This window comes from Doryrhamphus excisus, chromosome 23 (genome assembly GCF_030265055.1).
Source record: "Doryrhamphus excisus isolate RoL2022-K1 chromosome 23, RoL_Dexc_1.0, whole genome shotgun sequence".
Taxonomy (NCBI): Eukaryota; Metazoa; Chordata; class Actinopteri; order Syngnathiformes; family Syngnathidae; genus Doryrhamphus; species Doryrhamphus excisus.
Window position 1 is genome coordinate 7,253,017 of NC_080488.1, and position 23,530 is coordinate 7,276,546.

Sequence of the window (23,530 nt, forward strand, 5' to 3'; positions counted from 1 at the left end):
TTAGAGTAGTTACTGAGGAACTAATGACTAAGGTACATCCATTTAGAGTAGTTACTGAGGAACTAATGACTAAGGTACATCCATTTAGAGTAGTTACAGAGGAACTAATGACTAAGGTACATCCATTTAGAGTAGTTACTGAGGAACTAATGACTAAGGCACATCCATTTCGAGTAGTTACCAATGAACTAATGACAAAGGCACATCGGTTTAGAGTAGTTACTGAGGAACTAATGAGTAGTGGTTAGGGTTAGTTAGGTTTGTTCCTCATGAACTACTGTCATTTTGTGTACCTTATTGTACACTGTTAGTCAGTCACCACTGTCTTTGTCTTCAATCAAGGTAAAAGTGTTTACCTGAATATTTTATGTGTATTTCAAATGTTTAATTAGTGAGTTAATGTAAAACCATTACCACATCCATTGTTCCATGTAAACAAGTGTGTCATGTCGTGTTAACATTTTGGGTGTCTGGAAAGGATTCATTGGATGTATTATTTCTTGGACTTTCTGGGAGGGATTCCTGACACTGACCGAGGTTCCACAGTAATTTGAGAATGTGTTTTACTGCTATCTGGCGCCTACTTGTAAATTTGGTATGGTAATAAAACAATGAGTGAAACATCAATGCAGCAGGCGACAATGGCATCCGTGCTTGAGCCACAGCAATCTGCTAGATGGGCGGCGCACCAGCACAATTACTTTATGGGGCACAAATGATTGTGTTCTACAAATTCTGCCTAGCAACAAGTGGCTACGAAAACAAGTAAGACGTGGGAGACGCTGGAATCGGGTACTTTCTGCACCAAGAAATTGTGGATTTGATGTAGTACTGTATGCTTAGTAAGACCAGTTTAAGGCTGGGGGTGGGGGTGGGGGTGGGGAGGTCACAAATACATGAGGCCAAGTCAAGTTGCAGCGAAGAGGCTGACACTCCCAGCGAGGGAAGAGCGTTGCGCTATCATCTGTTCTTGTTTTACCTTTTGTCAAGCAGCATGTGGAAAATGATCTTCACTGTGAGTTATTTGCAGAGCTGGATTCCGTGTTATTTCATTCCCAACCAGAGACATAACAGAGAGGGTCTCCACTTTCATGCAGGTGGTCCCTCGGCCTTGTTCAAGGGCGCCGTGTGCGCCTGGGCAGGGTGGAGGAGTGTTGGGGGGGGTGATCGGGTGGGTGGCTGTTTTGTAAGGGAACGGGAAGACAGGCAGATGCATGCAAATTTAAGTTATGGTTTAACATTTCATGGCCCCTCCATGTAAAGATAGCGGTAATTAATGAGTTTGCTTTGCTGCCCTGCACTAATGAATGGGACCCCCCCCCCCCCCCCCCCAAGGTTTTGAGAAGCCCCTTGTATGCAAGGAACACGGTCTAAAACCAACATTTGCTGTACAAATGACTTACATATGTGCTTGGGAGGAGAAGAAAAAAAGTTGTCTGATGTCTCACTCCTTTTTTTTTTTGTTGCCCAGTGGGAACATTTTAATACGACATTCAAACATTTTGGTTTAGCTGTAAATTATTGGAACTTAATTCTTACTTCTTTTCCGTTATCACCCCTAGACTCACACGATGATAACCTAGAAGGATGAAAAACCCTTTTCACGGTCGGCAGTCAACAATTTTACAAATGTTTGCTGAGATGGAGGCTGCACGGTGGACGAGTGGTTAGCGCGCAGGCCATACAGTTTTTTCCAGGTACTCCGGTGTCCTCCCACATTCCAAAAACATGCTAGGTTAATTACCGACTCCAAATTATCCATAGGTATGAATGTGAGTGTGAATGGTTGTTTGTCTATATGTGCCCTGTGATTGGCTGGCCACCAGTCCAGGGTGTACCCCGCCTCTCGTCCGAAGACAGCTGGGATAGGCTCCAGCACCCCCGCACCCCTCGTGAGGATAAGCGGTAGAAAATGAATGAATGTAGTATAACTACTATACTGACACAAATATAAGACCACACCCCTGTTTTCGGAAAACTGTACGAATGGATGCATCATACTGATTGATGCTTTTTTCCCGTGAGTGACAAGAAGAAAAGCTCTGACTGAATATATAATGAATATTTCAAATTGATAAAAAGAAAATCTGGAATACTTCATCAGACCAGCATGTGTATTTATCTATCACTACTTTCCAGCATTTGTATTTATCTATTACTACTTTGCACTTTGAAAAAACTACATTATACATCAAAATATACTTGCATATGATACTAATGATATTCATTCATTCATTCATTTTCGACCGCTTATCCTCAATAGAGGGTCGCAGGGGTGCTGGAGCCTATCCCAGCTGTCTTCGAGCGAGAGGCGGGGTACACCCCGGACTGGTCGCCAGCCAATCACAGGGCACATATAGACAAACAACCATGGCAAAATTACCAAATTACCAATTAACCTAGCATGTTTTTGGAATGTGGGAGGAAACCGGAGTACCCGGAGAAAACCCATGCATGCACAGGGAGAACATGCAAACTGACGGGTGGAATTGAATTCAGGTCTCCTAGCTGTGAGGTCTGCACGCTAACCACTTGTCCACCGTGCAGCCATACTGTATTCAACATACTTATAAATAAAAGGATGCAGGATGCCACTTTGATATTGAATTAAAACAATACTCATTAAAATTGTTTTAATTTGACCGCAAATGGCCCCCGGGCTACACTTTGATGTCCCTGTCCTGAAAAGTATTTCTTACATGACTTCAGTGGTAGAAAATAAATGAATGCTCAGATGGATCATTTCTACACGTACTGGAGATCAACGTTTTGTTGACATTTGTGGCGCCCCCTTGTGGGTTGTGGTCCAAATGCATTGGACAACATGCTAGCATACATGACATATAGATATTCTCAAAGAAAGATGCTCAATCAGGTATGAAACTTCATAGTATACCCAGGATACTACTCTTTCCTGTCAACTTCCTGTTTTAATAGTTTCCCGCATTTTAGCAAGCACATCTTCCGATTTGCTCGTCAACACATCCTGTTGCTGGTCTTTCAAAATAAAAACACCAGTAAAATAAAACGGTTGTACAACAGTAGGCAGTCGGGTGTTGATTTTACCAAGAAATCCGTAAATTTCCATTATTTTTAAATGCAAATTGACTGATAAAAACTTTGGTATCGGTACTATCGATTTTATATATCGATATATCTTCGGCACATGGTGTAGGAACGTGAAAAGTGACTTCAACTTGTGTTGCACGCCCTACCAAAGAACAGTGTGATGTTGATGCGTGATCATGATCTTGCCTGAGCGTAGACTATTATCCTCACTACAACCCAGTGCAGGGATCCAGCCTCCAACAGATGTTGGCGGAGCTTTGTAGAGAGGCCTTGGCACTCAGCCCAGGCCTACCTATCTGCACAGCTATTTACATGGCAATCCAGCTGCTTGCTCTGCCTGTGTCTCACATATTTGCATGCCCCCTCTTTTCCCCCCTCGCTGTTTGAAATGAAATACCCGCTCACGTATAAACTTTGATCAATCAAAGCCACTAATTTGTTTAGCTGAGAGGACAGCTGAAGTACTGATGCAGGTTCGCTTACAGCGGGATGAAAAAGGCCAGGCGGTCCAGATCCCAGAATATCTTAGTGCTGACGCAAACCTTTACCCCACAATTTATTTTTAGTCATTTTTCCCCCCTTAGAGAAAAGCACAGAGCATTGCTGATGTTCTTACCTGCTGAACTCTTTTGTCTGTATGATTGAGATAATCGACGAAAGGATCGGGGAGTTGGACAAGTGGTGAGCATGTAGGTCACGCAGTCAGGAGATCGGGAAGATGTGGGTTTGATTCTCTGCATGGGCATCTCTATATGAAGTTTGCATGTTTTCCCTGTGCGTGCATGGCTTTTCTCCTCCCACATTCCAAAAACATGCTAGGTTAATTGGCGACTCCAAATTGTCCATAGGTATCGACACTGGCGACCAGTACCCCGCCTCTCGCGCATTGTGCCAGCGCAGTTTGCAAATTTTGTGAGCAGCACAGTCTGGAGCAGCGCACTCTGGGGCAGCGCCGCGCACCCACGCCTCCATCGCTCCCACCAGCGCAAGTGGCAAAGAGGGAGGAGAGAAAGCATGAGAGGGTTTAACACATCCGAGTGTCATTTTAACCAATCAAATGAACGCCTCTCATTGCCTGTAAATGCGCCAGACTGGACTGCGCATCAGAGGCCACCATGCACATTGTCAGTGGTGTATGTTTTTAGTTGTTGTTAATTATTAGTTTCTTTCTCTGTTTCCACAAAGTACGCTGTTCGTGTTGGCTCATTTCATTTAACTGAAATGTACGCAACACTCTGGAAAATCTACATGTGAGGTTTTGGTGACGTGTCTGCACTGTCAGCCAGTTTACCAGGCTGCGCTTCACCTGCGCCAAGAATAGACAAAGTCGGAGCTGGCAAGCTTTCTACAAAATGACCAAATTGGCTGCGCGCAGTGGTGCACTGGACCAAATTGCCACTGCGTGGGCTTCACCACGCTCCACCACCTTGCGCCACCTTGCGCTGCGCCACGAAATTAGAGCCCAATATCTCCACTGGCAGAATCTGCAGTGAGGGCCAAAATATTCTAAACATATTGGACGTGTTTGAAAGCAGATGGCAAACTTTGGTTGCTAACAACGTCCAACAATAAATTAATTCCAACAAGCACAAAGGATGCTGAGGTAGATGGAGACATGGTTTGAATCTTGATGGGGATAATTTGTTAGATTCCGGGTTCTTCCAAGTTTTGACTATAACATCCAACTGTAAAATCATGCAAAACCGCAAGCATGTTAAATCATCTTCGCGGAACTTCTAAAGCTGGCTGTACGCTGTATGTTTGGCTGTCTCACACCAAAGATGAGCAATTGTGGGAAACAAACCACCGCCGTAACTCAAAATCGCCGCAGTTCCCGTCATGAAAACTTTATCAACATTACTGGCAAACTTTTGAACTTTTCACTGTCATACATGTGTAAAACCAACTTGACCACAGTTAATGACAAGCCCTGCGGACAATAAAACACTCATTCACTTTAATAGTGAATGACCACAGCATTATATGAAAACTAGAAAATTCCCACGGAAATTTTGATGGGCTTGCCACCTGTGCTGTGAACCTCGGGCCCGGTGTGCCAAGGGCTACCGTGCTAGCACCTAGCAAGACAACCTCAAGTACTGAAAAGGTTGATGCAGTCCCATAGTGTTCCCACATCATGCCATGTGTCTATTTGCCTTTAGACATTAGTGAATTAGCTTAAATGCTAACGGCTACCATGTTAGCACCTAGCAAGACAGCCTCAGGTCTCGAAAAGTTTGGGGCAGGCCCATAGTGTCCCCACATCATGCCATGAGTGTATTTGCCTTTAGACATGAGTAAATTGGCTAAAATGCTAGCACGCTAACAGTCATCATGCTAGCACCTAGCAAGAGAGCCTCAAGTTTAGAAAGTGCCAAGGTCGTCCTATAACATCCCTACATCATGCCATGTGTGTATTTGCCTGTAGACGTGAGTAAATTTGGTTAAATGCTAACATGCTAACGGCTACCATGCTAGCACTTAGCAAGAGGGCCTCAAGTTTAGAAAGTGCCAAGGTTGTCCTTTAACCTCCCTACATCATGCCATGTGTGTATTTGCCTTTAGACATGAGTAAATTAGCTTAAATGCTAACATGATAGCAATTAGCGTTTAGCCACAGAGAGAGTTGAGAAGGTCTGTAAATTCTCGTTTTCCCTGGAATGTGGCTGTTCTAAAAATAGAACAGGTGTACCTAATCTAGTGGCCCATTTTTGAACGTTTTGGTGAATAGCGTCGCCATGGTTACACAAAACGTTCCAAAAAATAAATACCGCTGTAGTCCTGAGCGTCAGGTTTCTGGCAGTGTAACATGTGTGGGGGTCATTCTTGCGGTTTTGGCCGCATTACGGAAGATTAAGATATAACAATAGCTAAACATCACAAGGAATAACAATGTGGGCTTGCTCAGTAATGCAAGCCCCGTAGACTGCTGCAGCTGTCTATGGGCTTGCATTACTGAGCAAGCCCATAATAAAGCCAAAAAAGGGAAAACATCTCTCTGTAGACAGAGGAGAGCAAAATAGGAAGTGAATACAAAATAAGAGCATGCAAACAGGAAGTGAGGAACAAGAGGACTGGCAAAAAAAGCCAAAGAAAAACCAACACCCACTTGTGATGTCACACACCATAGAATTTTCAATACCAATATCGTATGCGACTTTATAAATTTGCTGATGTTTATTTGTTTTCCATTATTTTCGGGTATTTATCTTGCAAATGCAAAATTGCCTGCACAGCTGCTGTTGTATAAGATCGTGCATGTGTACCTAATGTTGTGGCCGGTGATGTGTATATTTTATAAGGTTCCACAATTTGGGAGTAATTGTGTTTTTCTGTCCATTATGTGTCATATTTTCTAGCATTCCTCAGTCACGTTGCCCCGCCCGAGCGCACACACACCCAGACACACGCACGTCCATCTTCAGTGTTTTTGCATCACAGCTTTATTTCTCTTGTAAGGTCACGCAGCAGCAGCACAGCTGGCATCAATATGGCAAGACGTCTTTGTCAGTCCAGTGCTGGAAACTTATATTCATAGGACTAATCAGTTTCAAAGATAATGAAAACAGAGATTGTTTACAGAGATTAGTTCTTTGGAAATGGAGTAATCAGTGTTTTTGAAAAGGGAACTGACAGCATGCCGATGGAAGCGAGCGACGTCCTCGCAGCAGCGCACGTCTATATACCGAGCTCTCTGAGGCCTGATGTCATGGCAGATAGAAGATAGAGGACGTTCTGCCGCGCTCCTCTGTCCATTTGCGCCTCTTTGCTGGAATGAAATTAGTCAACGTGTAATAGACGCAGCACCTGTCAGCCAGATGTGTTTGAGTAATGAGCAAAGCGGAGCATGAAGTAAGCGTTTTGACAAAAAAAATGTGGGAAGAGAAATTAATGAAATGAAATGAAAAATGTCGGGGCTAATTTCACCCCAAATATGTGTTTCACTTTATGTGGATGACTTCAGAGAGGTGTTTTATCTTCGGCATTTTTGTCACCATAAACTTGAATGAAGCACTTTAAGCAAACAATGTGTTGTTTGTTGCCTGAGCACTTTGATCCACTCCTCATTTGTGTTGATTGGACAGACACGCGGGGCCTCCTTCTAATTGGGGAGCGGCTCCCTTGTAGGCCCATGAAAGAAATTATCAGCATCTTGCATCTCCTCCAACAAGGGGGCAACATATGTTGGGAATTTAGACTTGTGTAGTTATACACCCCCCCCCCTCAATCACTATAAAGTAGGACTGTACAGAACATGTTTTCTTAATGGTTAACTTCTATTTACACTTCTATGACGGTTAACAATGCTAAAATGTTGCTTAATTTGAACATGCATCAGATTACAATTGAGTGCATCACATAATCAGTTCACAGTTCCACATGTCCAAAAGGAGTAGGAAGAAGCAAAGCTTATTAAATCCTACCCCTCCATCTGATACTTTTACAATCAGTAACTGTTACATTTGTTCACTCCCTGCTTTCCATAATACAGTTTAAGGTTGTTTTTTTTTTTAATAATGCACCTCAAAACGAAGTACAAGGTGATATGACCATCCAATGACATAATGGGTACCATAGTAAGTGTCAATATAGTGATATATATAGCACATCATGACTGGTTCAAGACTCTTCATCCTTGTATTTAGCAAATACAATGTTTATTGCATCAAGGCCTTTTGACTTCGTCAGGAAACTCAACAAAAGAAAACCAAAAAAAATATTTTTATTAAATTTTAAAATGGTCTGGTTGAAATTATGACCACTGTATTGTTGGGGTCGGTTTCGACCCGGTTATAATAATATGACTATAAAGTTTATGGCAAACACTGAAGGCAAAACGTTTTCAGTTATAAGTATTCAGTTGAAAAAGATTTCACTATACTAAAGTTCTGTTGCTGAAGACAATAACTTTTTCCACCTTTTCTTGACATTAATATATATGGGTCAAAATTCACCCCAACACCATAGATGTTTCTTTAGTGATTAATACTAAAATGAGAAAATAAATCAAACTAATTGATTTAAGAGATATGTGCTACAATATACAAATATACAAACTTTTTCAGTGCTTTGGTTCCGATTTTCTACAATAAAAGCTCTGATAAAACATTCCACTGTTCTCAAATATCTTAATTCTTATTTTTCTGCACAAAATAAGATGAAAAATAAATAAACAAATCAAGAATAAAGAAAATATACTACTAATAATAAAACGGCAAATAATAAAAAGTTAAGAAACCACATATAGTTGGTGGGTAGACAAATTATTTTTTTCAGATTAAAATGAACAAAGCATTATTAGAGCCCTGTAGACATGACAAAACACGACTATAGTCACATTTATACTCTTTTTATTTACAACATATTGCGCAACTGCAGGGTCTTGAGACACATGCTAACTCGCAAACTAGAGAGCTAGCGACCTAAACGGTAGCCTTCAAGTTATTTCCTTTAAACTTAAATAGCCAAAAACTTACCACTTCCACACGGATAGGGAGGATAACTATTAACAGTTATTTAACCTTTAACATGAACATTAATCAAACGTAATAATTTTTTCTGGGTACATGATACCATACAGCATCCATATCAGACTTGCGCGGGCCGCACTAACATTAAACTTTCATATCAAGGCGGGGGCCTCAAACTAGTGTCCTGCGGGCCACATTTGGCCCACGGGCCGCGTGTTTGAGACCCCTGACATAAGAGATGATACCAGAAAGCTAACACAAGAGGAAGGTTAAAATGATGCAGGGATCTCAAACTTAGAGTAGTGTCCGGGTGAGACATTTTGCATACTTATTTCCAAAGCTGAGAGACTTTTTATGAGAGTAATTCATATGTCACATGAGACGTGAGTGAAGTCTGTTTAGTGTCCTTTTTCTCACCTCCTGACTTGTTATTGCATACTTTAGGGCGAGGACTCCTTCTGGAAAGGAGCACAGGGGTGTGAATCTTCAGCTATTGCACCAGATGAAACCTTTATTTTGATGTGAACGACAAGTCACGTAAGTCAGCGAAAAGAAAATGGTCCGATCCAGCTGTCACTTTTTTTCAAGCACCGCCGTCCTCATATCAAGGGTGGGTTTAAGTGCTACACGCATCCCAGCCGTCTCCTCCACTCCGATGCTCTTGTTTGATTAATCTCCCCATTCACTTGTGAGAGAGACCCTGACAGTGCGCTCCATCCGTTTCCTTCCCAGAGGAGCATGACAGGAGGTGGCCTGTTCTACGCCGCGCGCCAATAAGAGCTCGGAGTTGGGTGGTCTGTCCGTCAACAGCAGATTTGAGGCAGGGCCTGAGAAAAGCAGCTCGGCCGTATCACTTTCAAAGAGTGAAACCCAAAGCAAGCGGCTGCTCTCTGCAGCCTGCTGTAGCTTCATGTGCACAAAGACACCTGTTGTTCAGCTTGCATAGGAGGACTTGATCCATGGAGGTGTTCAGATACATGCCATCTTGTTTTCACTTGGTTAGGTTGCACATGATAAAGTAAGTGTAGTGCTGAAACCAGTCTTCGTCCAAGACGGCTCCGAGCATAAGGAAATGGACATGAGTGGCGTGTTGGAAGTCGAGCAGAAACACACAATTTAGCATTCATTCAGCGTTAAGTCTGCATGAATCGGATCTAAAAAGCGGCGCTCTTTTTTAATACAGAATGCATGGAAGTATCATACTGATGCACCAAAAATCCATTCATCTTCAATATAATATAAGACATTAGCTCATGTAATGGTAATGGTAATGGTTTTATATCATTTGAACATGCATCAGATTACAATTGAATGCATCACATAATCAGTTCACAGTTCCACATGTCCAAAAGGAGTAGGAAGAAGCAAAGCTTATTAAATCCTACACCTCCATTTGGTACTTTTACAATCAGTAACTGTTACATTTGTTCACTTCCTGCTTTCCATAATACAGTTCAGGTTTTTTTTTTATTTTTTTTTGTCACTTATTATTGGCGTTATTTATTTATTTTTGTTGAGTAAATGTTGAAATGGGCGGCACGGTGGACGAGTGGTTAGCGCGCAGACCTCACACCTAGGAGACCAAGGTTCAATTCCACCCTCGGCCATCTCTGTGTGGAGTTTGCATGTTACATTTGTTCACTTCCTGCTTTCCATAATACAGTTTAGGGTTTTTTTCACATACTGAAATGCTATGGCTTTTTAACGTAGTCCTAGCATATAAGTGTTTCAAATGTACTTCTTCCCTGAGATCATATTTCTCCTCTCTTGTAGAGAAGTATTGGATGACATTTTTAGGTAATTGGTTATTTTTAGCCTTATGCATTATTTTAGCTGTTTGAAGATGAACTATATCAGCAAGTTGAAGTATTTGTGATTTTAGAAATAAGGAGTTAGTATGTTCTCTGTAGGCGGCATTATGAATTATCCTTACTGGCCTTTTTTGCAGTACATTTAGCGAGTGAAGATTGCTTTTATAGTTATTAGCCCATATTTCCACACAATAAGTAAGATATGGTAGAACCAGAGAGCAATAAAGAGTGTGGAGTGATTTCTGATTGAGAACAAATTTTGCTTTGTTCAATACTGAAATATTTGTATATTTGTAAATATTTGTATATTTGTAAATAGTTGTATATTTGTAATATGAGGTTTCCAGCTCATATTTTTTCATCTATTGTGATACCCAGGAATTTATTTTCGTTCACCCTTTCAATGTCCACACCGTCCATTTGTATTTGCTGGTTTCCTTTCTGCTACCAAACAGCATGATTTTAGTTTTACTTAGGTTCAAGGACAATCTATTATCATCAAACCATCTTTTTAGTGTGACCATTTCTTCTTTGACCTTTCTAATGATTTCGTCTGTACTTCCTCCAGAACAAAAAGCGGTGGTACCATCATGTATTTTTATAGTCATGAATGGCATCACTGATATAATTTTCAATAATATTATACCTGTTGAAAACTAACAATACCATTTTACCAATAGCGACAAAAAGTGCAAAGCTGGCAATTTACAATAAAACAGTATATATATTCTTCTTCTGCTTTGTTGTGACTATCTGTTAAAGTCCCGCCTTTTTGGGCGCATGTTGGATGAAATATGACATCAATCATGAACACAGCACCACTGATTGATGCTAATCATTCAATAATTGACCAGTGCTGTGCAGTCAGGACCAGCAAGGCCTTCTCTGCTGGCCTAACCATCGTCAGATGCATTTCAAACTTAAGCTATGTTCATGTATTCCCAACTGTTTGTTATCTTCATTACGTAGCATGTTTCCTTTAAGTAGTGTACAGAAATTCCTTTACAATTCCTTAAGGATTTAGGACACTCAACTTTGCAGAATTGTTGCAATTCAGCAAAGAATGAATGAATAATAGTAGATTTCTTAGTGCATAACTGTTTTTGTCCTTGAATGGCTGCTGTGCAGAATAGGAATTCTGCTTAGCAACAAGAGGCCAGACAAACATTGAATGAATTACAATGAATTACTCACATCTGTGTTGTTTTGTTGCACTACCCAGCCTACCTAAGTGGTTAGTCCGTCACACCAAAAACACTTTGTACCTCAGCTTTAGTTAGGTGTGATGTGTCAAAATGTATTCAAGCTTGATGCAAACACGAAACAATTCCTGCTAAAATGCTAAGCTTTTCAGTTTTTTTTTTGGTTTGTGTCGAATAAACTGCAGATGTGTGACAATTAAGAATGTTTGCATGTCGTAAACACTTTTTTTGTTGTTCATTAACATCGATTTGGCCTCAAGGAGAGAAGCCAAACAGGGATGAGTGTGTAGGTTAGTGGCTGTTAGACACACATACAACACACACTTACTTTTAATGAGAAGGGACATATGCAGTAATTTCATTGATTGTGTCTGGACAACAACACAGCTTTATTGTGTTTCTACTCTGGGGTGCAGCAGTTGGGCGTCATCGCCATTTGAAGGCCAGACTCTTTAGTTGGATGGATATAAACAGATAAACACAACAGCTAATCTTGAAAGGCTCATTTGAATATACAGCATGTATATTTCTGCAACTATTTCTGACAATTGGTTTGATCCGTGGAGGACAGTGTTAAAAGTACTTGTGTCAAGGATTTTAATCTGGCTTTGTCTCTTGAAATGTCCCAACTCTTGAACTTCAATCTCGCGATCAACAAGAGGACAACTAAAATGAGTAAAGCTTGAAAATGATTGAGGAAAGGTGGAACGGCACAGTCTGGAAGTCTCGTATGAATAGTGGCAGTAATTTGATGAGGCTCTTTGGGATCGCACGCTCTGAGTGGAGGCTTTGTTACTGTGCCAAAGGATTAATCGCAATCAAGTACAAATTTTCATTTCCTTATCTGAGGATACATGGAGGAGATTATGGGGGGGGGGGGGGGGGGGACATGTGAGCAAAAATGAAAACACTATCCAACTATCTTTATTGATTCAACTGAAAATTTTCCCATGGGTGTACCCCAGGGCTCTGTCTTTTGCCCACTTCATTATCTACATTGTGCTTCTTGGCAATATTTTCTTTATCCTTAATAAATTGTCACTGCTACGGGAAAGACACCCAACTCTACCTCAACATCGCACGTGATGTCACTTGGGTGTCGCATACATGCATGTGGAAATCGTTCAAATAGGGATTTTGAAGAATTTATTACTAAACTAGTCCATCATAAAGTTCAAGAGACAACCAAAAGAATTGCGGAGAAAGGTGGCTGCTGAACTTGTCTTGCAATGCAAACCAGCAATATTTATACTCAAACCAAAGTTAAAATATTGTCATTTTCTCATACTGCTTCATCTCAATGCTCCAACTATAAGTGCCTAATTATTCAACATTGATAATTAATACATAGTGGAGATTATGGGGGGGGGGGCATGTAAGCAAAGATGAAAAGACTATCTTTATTTATTCAACTCAAAAGGTTTCCATGGATGTACCCCAGGGCTCTGTCCTTTGCCCACTTCATTATCTACATTGTGCTTCTTGGCAATATTTTTCTTATCTTTTAATATAAACTTTCACTGCTACGGGAAAGACACCCAACTCTACCTCAACACCAGATACACCGCCATTCTTCCACTTTTGTCCCATTGTTGGGCCACACATGATATCACTTTTTGTTGTTGTTGTGTGTGTGTCTCATACATGCATGTGGAAATCGTTCAAATAGGGAAGAAGTTATTACGAAGCTAGTCCATCATAAAGTTCAAGAAACAACCAAAAGAATTACAGAGAAAGGTGGCTGCTGAACTTGTCTTGCAATGCAAACCAGCAATATTTATACTCAAATCAAAGTTAAAATATTGTCATTTTCTCATACTGCTTCATCTCAATGCTCCAACTATAAGTGCTTAATTATTCAACATTGATAAATGATACATGGTGGAGATTATGGGGGGGGGGGGGGGGGAGCAAAGATGAAAAGACTATCTTTATGTATTCAACTCAAAAGTTTTCCATGGGTGTACCCCATGGCTCTGTCTTTTGCCCACTTCATTATGTACATTGTGCCTCTTGGCAATATTTCCTTTTTCACTGCTACCTTGCAAAATACTCCGACAAGAAAACATCTGTACATTCTCCATATTTTTTCTGACTGTGTTCCACGCCACATCGCCCTTCTCTCTCTCTGTGAATGTTACTGTAATATCATATGGAGCACACGAAAGTCTCTTTCTGTTAGCCCACCAGAGACTCAAAACAACCTGATGCAACATGGATCTGCAAGCTCTCCCTGGATCACGCTGGAATCCCACTCCAGCACCAATGATCACTAAGAAAAATCAACTAAAAGTTGGGAAGGAGAATGAAAACATTGGACGTTTTTAACAGATTTAAATATATTCATTCATTCATTCATTCATTCATTTCTGCCGCTTTTATCTCACAAGGGTCGCGGGGGGGGGGGGGGGGTGCTGGAGCCTATCCCAGCTGTCTTTGGGCGAGAGCCGGGGTACACCCTGGACTGGTTGCCAGCCAATCACAGGACACATATAGACAAACAACCATTCACACTCACATTCATACCTATGGACAATTTGGAGTCGCTAATTAACCTAGCATGTTTTTGGAATGTGGGAGGAAACCGGAGTACCCAGAGAAAGCCCACACATGCACAGGGAGAACATGCAAACTCCACACAGAGATGGCCGAGGGTGGAATTGAACCCTGGTCTCCTAGCTGTGAGGTCTGCGCGCTAACCACTCGATCGCCGTGCCGCCTGATTTAAATATATATATGTTTTATTCAATTATTATGTAGCAGGCCAAAGCAATTCCTCAGTCCATTATATTATCCAGACTCAAACAAAATGTGACACATTATTGATGTTATGTGCCACTCATACATAAAATGAAATCGGCTGTATTGTTTTGTTGTGTCCTTGCAAGCTATGGGTACTTCCAGCATAGAGGAGCTGTTATTCCCATCCCAAAAACATGCATGTTAAAATAACTGGATAAATGTCCATAGGTGTGAATGGTTTGTCTATATGTACCTTCTGATTGGCTGCTATCCAGTCCAGGGTGTACCTTGCCTCTCACCACAAAATCAGCTGGGATTGGCTCCAGCTCACCCGTGACTCTAACATGTGGCCATTTGCAATTCTATGGTTGTCATCATATTTCTACTGTTTAGAATAGAATGTCACGATACACTACTAGGATGTTGTGTGACATTGGAGAATATTCCCCACACTACTGGTTGCCTTGGATTGTGGACGTTCCACTATATGAATGATGACCCTAGAGCAGGGGTCTCAAACTCAATTTACTTGGGGGCCACTGGAGCTCGGGTGTAGGTGAGACTGGACCACATCAGGTTTTCCAAAAAAAAACAAAAAACGAAAAAATAAATTTTATTTTTCGCTTTGGTTCAAATTTTCTACATGAAAATGGATGACATCAGGGCTTGAGTATCACTTCAGGTGATGCCTTGTCATGTGCGGGGTGTTGATGTAGTGCAGGGGGACTCAAACTCAATTTTTACCTGGGGGCCACTGGAGCTAGGGTCTGGGCGAGGCTGGGCCGCATCAGGTTTTCCCCCCCAAAAAAACAGAAAAATGAATAAACTTTGCTTTGGTTCCGATTTTCTACAAGAAAAGCTCTGATAAAACATTCCATTGTTCTCAAATATCTTAAATAAGATGAAAAATAAATAAACAAATTAAGAATAAAGAAAATCAATCAGTAATAGTAAATAAATAAATATAATAATAATAATAAAACGGCAAATAATAAAAACTTAAGAAGCCACAAATAGTTGGTGAGTAGACAAATTATTTTTTCAGATTAAAATGAACAAAGCATTATTAGAGTCCTGTAGACATGACAAAACACGACTATAGTCACATTTATACTCTTTTTATTTACAACATATTGTGCAACTGCAGGGTCTTGAGACACATGCTAACTCGCAAACGAGAGAGCTAGCAACCTAAGCGGCAAGTTATTTCATTTAAACTTAAATAGCCAAAAACTTACCACTTCCACACGGATAGGGAGGATAACTATTAACAGTTATTTAACCTTTAACATGAACATTAATCAAACGTAATAATTTTTTCTGGGTACATGATACCATACAGCATCCATGTCAAACTTGCGCACTAACATTAAACTTTCATATCAAGGCGGGGGCCTCAAACTAGTGTCCTGCGGGCCACATTTGGGCCACGGGCCGCGTGTTTAAGACCCCTGATTTACAACATATTGCGCAACTGCAGGGTCTTGAGACACATGCTAACTCGCAAACTAGAGAGCTAGCGACCTAAACGGTAGCCTTCAAGTTATTTCCTTTAAACTTAAATAGCCCAAAACTTACCACTTCCACACGGATAGGGAGGATAACTATTAACAGTTATTTAACCTTTAACATGGACATTAATCAAACGTAATAATTTTTTCTGGGTACATGATACCATACAGCATCCATATCAAACTTGCGCACTAACATTAAACTTTCATATCAAGGCTGGGGCCTCAAACTAGTGTCCTGCGGGCCACATGTTTGAGACCCCTGCCTTAAGGCGTGTAAATGCCTACACAACTTCTTCATCACATGGATGCACCTGGCATCCAAGCTTTCACAAGCCTGGAAAATGAAAATGATGACAAAAACTGCAACAGTTCTGTCATCTTTTCACAGACTGAGGGGGCGAAGTGTGAATGTCGTCTGGGACTTTTGCTCCTGTGTCCGACCGACAGAAGAGGCGGTGAGACCCTGTCATCATGAGCCTAACAGATGTGCTGCTCTCGCTGTCCCAGGCTGCCATGGCAACCGTTCACTTGGTCTCTGTCAAACGGTTCAGCCCGGGGAGTAGAGGTCGGGGGCCTTGCGTGCGCCCTCCTCGCCGTTTACGTGTCATTCTGTCAGCGTGACCGCTTATTGGCTGAAGACTGTGTTGATGCACAGGGTCGATATCTGCTTTCATGACAAAGCTGCACTGACACCAGCGGGACTCTAGCAAATGGCGGGCGTCCAATAAATAATAGGTTATCTATAGCGCTTTAATTAGAACCACCTTTGAGTTGTGTTTCTCTCTTGTGAGCACTTTCATGGCAACAGAAACAGATGTGAGTCAGATTCATTCTGGTTGCTGCTTTTGATTGAAAGCCTCGTAGATGCTCAGGCTGATGACATCTTGCTTGCCTGTGAACATTATTCCTCTTTGGATTTATGGAGCGTCTCCCTGCTTTTCCAACTCCTGCTGCATCTGTCACATCAAACAACACGATACTTTGGCATTCGCCGCTTCTGCATCTAATAAGCAGATAATGTGGGATATATAATTAACATTCACCGTGAAAACCTTGTTTAGCGTCCGCCCTGGTTAGCGTGTTTTTTGGTTTAAGTCCAAAATTTTACGCCACAAGTTTCAAGTTTGCCTTGGTATGTGTGCTATATGTTCATTCATTCATTCATTCATTTTCTACCGTCGCGGGGGGGGGGGTTAGGTGCTGGAGCCTATCCCAGCTGTCTTTGGGTGAGAGCCAGGGTACACCCTGGACTGGTCGCCAGCCAATCACAGGGCACATATAGACAAACAACCATTCACACTCACATTCATACCTATGGACAATTTGGAGTCATGAATTAACCTAGCATGTTTTTGGAATGTGGGAGGAAAACCCATGCATGCACGAGGAGAACATGCAAACTCCGAACAGAGATGGCCGAGGGTGGAATTGAACCATGGTCTCCTAGCGGTGTCTTTATTGCTCTCTGGTTCTACCATATCTTACTTATTGTGTGGAAATATGGGCTAATAACTATAAAAGCAATCTTCACTCGCTAAATGTACTGCAAAAAAGGTCAGTAAGGATAATTCATAATGCCGCCTACAGAGAACATACTAACTCCTTATTTCTAAAATCACAAATACTTCAACTTGCTGATATAGTTAATCTTCAAACAGCTAAAATAATGCATAAAGCTAAAAATAACCAATTACCTAAAAATGTCATCCAATACTTCTCTACAAGAGAGGAGAAATATGATCTCAGGGAAGAACTACATTTGAAACACTTATATGCTAGGACTACGTTAAAAAGCCATAGCATTTCAGTATGTGGAATCAAACTATGGAATGGATTGAGTAAGGACCTCAAACAATGCACAACGATGAGCCAATTCAAGAAACAATACAAGCAGTTGATGTTTGCTAAATACAAGGATGAAGAGTCTTGAACCAGTCATGATGTGCTATATATATCACTATATTGACACTTACTATGGTACCCATTATGTCATTGGATGGTCATATCACCTTGTACTTCAGTACGAGGTGCATTATTTATAAAAAAAAAACAAAAAAACCCTAAACTGTATTATGGAAAGCAGGAAGTGAACAAATGTAACAGTTACTGATTGTAAAAGTACCAGATGGAGGGGTAGGATTTAATAAGCTTTGCTTCTTCCTACTCCTTTTGGACATGTGGAACTGTGAACTGATTATGGGATGCACTCAATTGTAATCTGATGCATGTTCAAATGAAATAAAACCATTACCATTACCAGAACAGAACGGGAATCATACAATTAAATCAGCTTCAAATGGAAAAAAATATTAAAGTTTCCCCTTTTTAGAATACATATTGGTGGGTCAATATGTTGAATTCATTCATTCATTTTCTAGCGCTTATCCTCACAAGGGTCGTGGGGGTATATGTTGAATTATGTCATTAAATTAATAACAGCTCCGCTTGTCAAGTGGAGAATCAATGAACGTGAGCAAAGCGTGTAGCGTTTAACCTCTGATTAACCTGATAAGTCATCGAGCCGTCCTGGAAAGCAGAATGAGCCTCTTTTCTTTCTTCCTCCACCTCCCTCCAGAGGCCCTGTCGCTTTACATTAGTGCGAACAGTCCGCTCCGTCTGGCAGTCAGCTCCAGAGTCTCAAACACCTGCTCATGTTAGGCAGTTTCCATGGAATAATGTAGTAATTCCATCAGGAATTGATTGGGATGGTGGAGAAGCAGGAAAACAACTACGCTCCTGCATATACAGTATAACAGACTCCACTGGAAAGAATGCCACTGTTTGTTTTCTCAAGATGAGAAACCTCAGAAGATCAGACAGGAGTTGCGATATAAAATGGAACTTATTTATGGAGACTCTTGCGGAGGCTGTAGAGGAAAAATATGAGTGCCACATGTCTCTTCGTTCTCCGAGCTATTTTTTTTCTCCATAGGAAATTATTTTTCTCATGCTGGGAATCACCAAATACAATAACTTCTGCCTGATCTTGTTTTGTAAACAGAGCAGCAGAGCATGGAGGAAGGGAGACAGCTTATCTGGTTACAAACACGCCCATATAAGGAAGTCCGCCCCTCTGTGACATCACAAAGAGACAGTTTTACCACGCCTTTTGAAACGTAGCATTTTGAGCCATCCCAAACTTTTTTCAGGGCTCACTTCCAAATTCGCAAACCTCATTATCTGAAACGTTGGCATCGTTTAACATGAGAATACAACATTCTAACTACATTTATAGGTCAGAAAAGTGGAAAAATCACAATAGGTCCTTTTTAATTTAATTAACTATGATCTATGAACTATGATAATAGATGATCTTCATTCATTCATTCATTTTCTACCGCTTTTTCCTCATGAGGGTCGCGGGGGTGCTGGAACCTATCCCAGCTGTCTTCAGGCGAGAGGCGGGGTACACCCTGGACTGGTCGCCAGCCAAATGGTTGAATGGTTGTTTGTCTATATGTGCCCTGTGATTGGCTGGCCACCAGTCCACGGTGTACCCCGCCTCTCGCCTGAAGACAGCTTGGATAGGCTCCAGCACCCCTGCGACCCTCGTGAGGAAAAGCGGTAGAAAATGAATGCATGAATCTAATATCGAGCGGCACGGCGGGCGAGTGTTTAGCGTGCAGACCTCACAGCTAGGAGACCAGGGTTCAATTCCACCCTCGGCCATCTCTGTGTGGAGTTTGCATGTTCTCCCCGTGCATGCGTGGGTTTTCTCCGGGTACTCTGGTTTCCTCCCACATTCCAAAAACATGCTAGGTTAATTGGCGGCTCCAAATTGTCCATAGGTATGAATGTGAGTGTGAATGGTTGTTTGTCTATATGTGCCCTGTGATTGGCTGGCCAGTCACAGGGTGTACCCCGCCTCTCGCCCGAAGACAGCTGGGATAGGCTCCAGCACCCCCACGACCCTTGTGAGGAAAAGCGGTAGAAAATGAATGAATGAATGAATGAATGAAAAAAAACTTAAACTACATTAGGAAAGCAGGAAGTGAACAAATGTAACAGTTACTGATTGTAAAAGTACCAGATGGAGGGGTAGGATTTAATAAGCTTTGCTTCTTCCTACTCCTTTTGGACATGTGGAACTGTGAACTGATTATGGGATGCACTCAATTGTAATCTGATGCATGTTGAAATGAAATTAAACCATTACCATTACCACTCTGTATGAAATAGAAACGGCAAAGAACTGTTAAGATTTGTTCCACAGGAGCTCATCTTTAAGCAATAAAGCTCTCATCAGTGGTGATAGGCAGCCTCCTTGTCCTATGTCCCAGCAGTGGACATGCAGAGCAGATGAGACACGAAAGCTCTCAGCTCCACGGACAACTTGTGGTATTTCCTGGCGTACGTCAGCTGTTTTTGGACGACATGATTCCTTTTTTTAAAATTCCTCCCAAAGCACCTCCTCCTTTAGACACTTTTACAATCCATCAGGATTTGTTCTGACTTTTCCTTGAATGCCAAGTGGTTTTCATCAGCGATATCTTTATCGGCACACAAATACTCTTTGTTTGAATCCTGCTTGTTTCTCTGGCTGTTAGGCGCCGCGTCTGTGTTTCTTTTCTCCCCTCCAGGCTTCCATGATACAAGTTTGATGACAGTTGAATCCATGATCCAATTGAACCAATTTGTAGGGAGGATCATAACAAGGTTGGACATGAAAACAGATCCATCTTTTGCTATGGAATTATCTTTTAAATACATTACTGTATATCCCACTATGAGGGTCGCGGGGGTGCTGGAGCCTATCCCAGCTGTCTTCAAGCGAGAGCCGGGGTACACCCTGGACTGGTGGCCAGCCAATCACAGGGCACATATAGACAAACAACCATTCACACTCACATTCATACCTATGGACAATTTGGAGTCGCTAATTAACCTAGCATGTTTTTGGAATGTGGAAGGAAACCGGAAAAAATCCACGCATGCACGGGGAGAACATGCAAACTCCACACAGAGATGGCTGAGAGTGGAATTGAACCCTGGTCTCCTAGCTGTGAGGTCTGTGCGCTAACCACACGACCGCCGTGCAACCTACATTATATATACTGTACATATTTAAAATCATATATACAGTGGAGCCACTGTGGGGTAGTAGTTAGCATTCTGTACTGTGGAACAAAAGCCCTGGGTTCAAATCTCCACTAGTAAGCATCATTGGTATTCATCAGGAAAGGCTTCAGACAAAATCAGTATGCGGAAGATCAGGAAAAAAGTAGGTGCATATACTAGACATACTGTATATAAAATCCAAGTTGTTTTTATTGTAAATGCTCCAATTAAGGCCCTTATTGAATTTACAGAAGTACAATTATACCTACAACTTACCACTTCCACATGTAATGCGAGGATAACCTTTTTTCATTAGATCTCAAGCTTGGCTCTGATGGCTCAGCAACCTTTTTCAGTAGTTTAATGTCACTTATTAAACTAAATTCATTCATTCATTTTCTACCGCTTTTCCTCACGAGGGTCGTGGGGGTGCTGGAGCCTATCCCAGCTGTCTTCAGGCGAGAGGCGGGGTACACCCTGGACTGGTGGCCAGCCAATCACAGGGCACATATAGACAAACAACCATTCACACTCACATTCATACCTATGGACAATTTGGAGTCGCTAATTAACCCACACATGCACAGGGAGAACATGCAAAGTCCGCACAGAGATGGTCGAGGGTGGGATTGAACCCTGGTCTCCTAGGTGTGAGGTTAAACTAAATTGTCTTTCAATATTTTATAACTAATAATAGATCATAGTCAACCATGAAACAGTGAGAATTTTTTTAAGCAAGGTATGATTATGTATGTTATTTTTTGTTTATTCTGGTATGTCTTGTAAATTAACACATGTTATTTTTTACATACAGTTAACATGGATCAAGTACTTTTTCCCTCATGGTCCTGCTCTTCATACATGCTGTAAATGTTTACTTTGTCTTCTCAACCTGCAAAGACTTGACATGATATCCTTGTCGTCCCAGTACACAGGTATTCTACAAGCGCAATCACACACACACACACACGTCCCCCTGTGATGATGGGTAAGACAGGAAAACATTCCTCAGGGGTGATTACTTGTATCCCCTGAAGCAGTGTACCATGTGTGTGCTGTTTCTTGATAAGAAAGATTCAGTTGTAATCCCAGCTGTTGTGCTGCAATCACACACATAGATGTACACACTGCTAGCCTGCAGACACTATATACAGACAAGTATTACAAACCACAAAGTAAGAAGGCTTTCCTGTACTTGTACACACACAAACACACACACGTGCACGGCCTGTTCCAAGCAGGCGTCAGAAGCAGCGTGGGTGCTGCAGAGTGAGTCCAGGTGGATGACATCAGGGCTTGAGTATCACTTCAGGTGATGCCTTGTCATGTGCGGGGTGTTGATGTAGTGCAGGGGGTCTCAAACTCAATTTTTACCTGGGGGCCACTGGAGCTAGGGTCTGGGCGAGGCTGGGCCGCATCATGTTTTCCAAAAAAACAAAAACAAAACGCATTTATTAAAAACAGAAAAATGAATAAACTTAGCTTTGGTTCCGATTTTCTACAAGAAAAGCTCTGATAAAACATCCCACTGCTCTCAAATATCTTACTTTTTATTTTTCTACACAAAGTAAGATAAAAAATAAAGAAAATCAATCAATCAGTAATACATAAATAAAATTCAAATTCAATCTTGCTAATATTTTATAATTAAACTCAGGACATGTTTTATATAGATATATATTTTCTTTTTTAATGAAACTGCACTTGTGAATAAAGTATAGAAGGGTTTAGATCAGGGGGTTCAAACTCAATTTACTTGGAGGCCACTGGAGCTCGGGTCTACGTGAGACTGGGCCGCATCAGGCATTTATTAAAAACATTTTTTTTTTTAAAAAACTTCGCTTTGGTTCCGATTTTCTACAATAAAAGCTCTGATAAAACATTCCACTGTTCTCAAATATCTTACTTTTTATTTTTCTGCGCAAAATAAGATGAAAAATCAAAAATAAAGAAAATCAATCAATCAGTAATAAATAAATATAATAATAATAATAAAAATGCAAATAATAAAAACTTAAGAAACCACATATAGTTGGTGGGTAGACAAATGATATTTTTCAGATTAAAATGAACAAAGCATTATTAGAGCCCTGTAGACATGACAAAACGACTAAAGTCACATTTATACTCTTTTTATTTACAACATATTGCGCAACTGTAGGGTCCTGAGACACATGCTAACTCGCAAACTAGAGAGCTAGCGCCCTAAACCAGGGGTGCTCATTAAGTCGATCGCGATCTACCGGTCGATCGCGGAGGTGGTACTAGTCGATCGCTGGTCGATCGCGGCGTGACATTAAAAAAATATCATCCTCGCATCAATGCCGTCACTTGATTGATATACAGGGCAGCCATTCAGATGACAACTACATTTTGACCTTTAGGTCACCGCTCATGCGTAAACAACGATGCAAAGTGCTAAGCTAGTCGGCGAATTGCGAGATTTTAAGCCCTCGCTAAAGTTTATGGTCACTAAAATGAGTGAAGGAGCTGGACCAAGTAAAAAGGCAAAAACTGGACCAAGTAAAAAGGCAAAAACATATCACTTCCATACGGAATGGGAGGTGGACTTTTTTTTCACAATGTCTTTTTTGAAGTGCGTTTGCCTCATATGCCATTCTACCATCGCAGTACCAAAGAAGGGAAATGTGGAGTAATGTGGA

At 41.3% G+C, this 23,530-nt stretch overlaps 1 protein-coding gene across 2 annotated transcripts in view; it reads left to right on the forward strand.

The window, feature by feature from the left end:
• zdhhc15b (zinc finger DHHC-type palmitoyltransferase 15b) overlaps positions 1–23,530 on the forward strand; it is a 71,880-nt gene that overhangs the window by 3,796 nt on the left and 44,554 nt on the right. The window contains exon 1 of one of the 2 annotated variants that reach the window (XM_058063049.1): positions 9,063–9,077. The exons of the other annotated variant lie outside the window; for it this stretch is intronic. The gene's annotated coding sequence lies outside the window, so the exon portion shown is untranslated. Of the gene's footprint in view, positions 1–9,062; positions 9,078–23,530 lie in introns of those variants that run through there. 2 annotated transcript variants of the gene reach the window in all.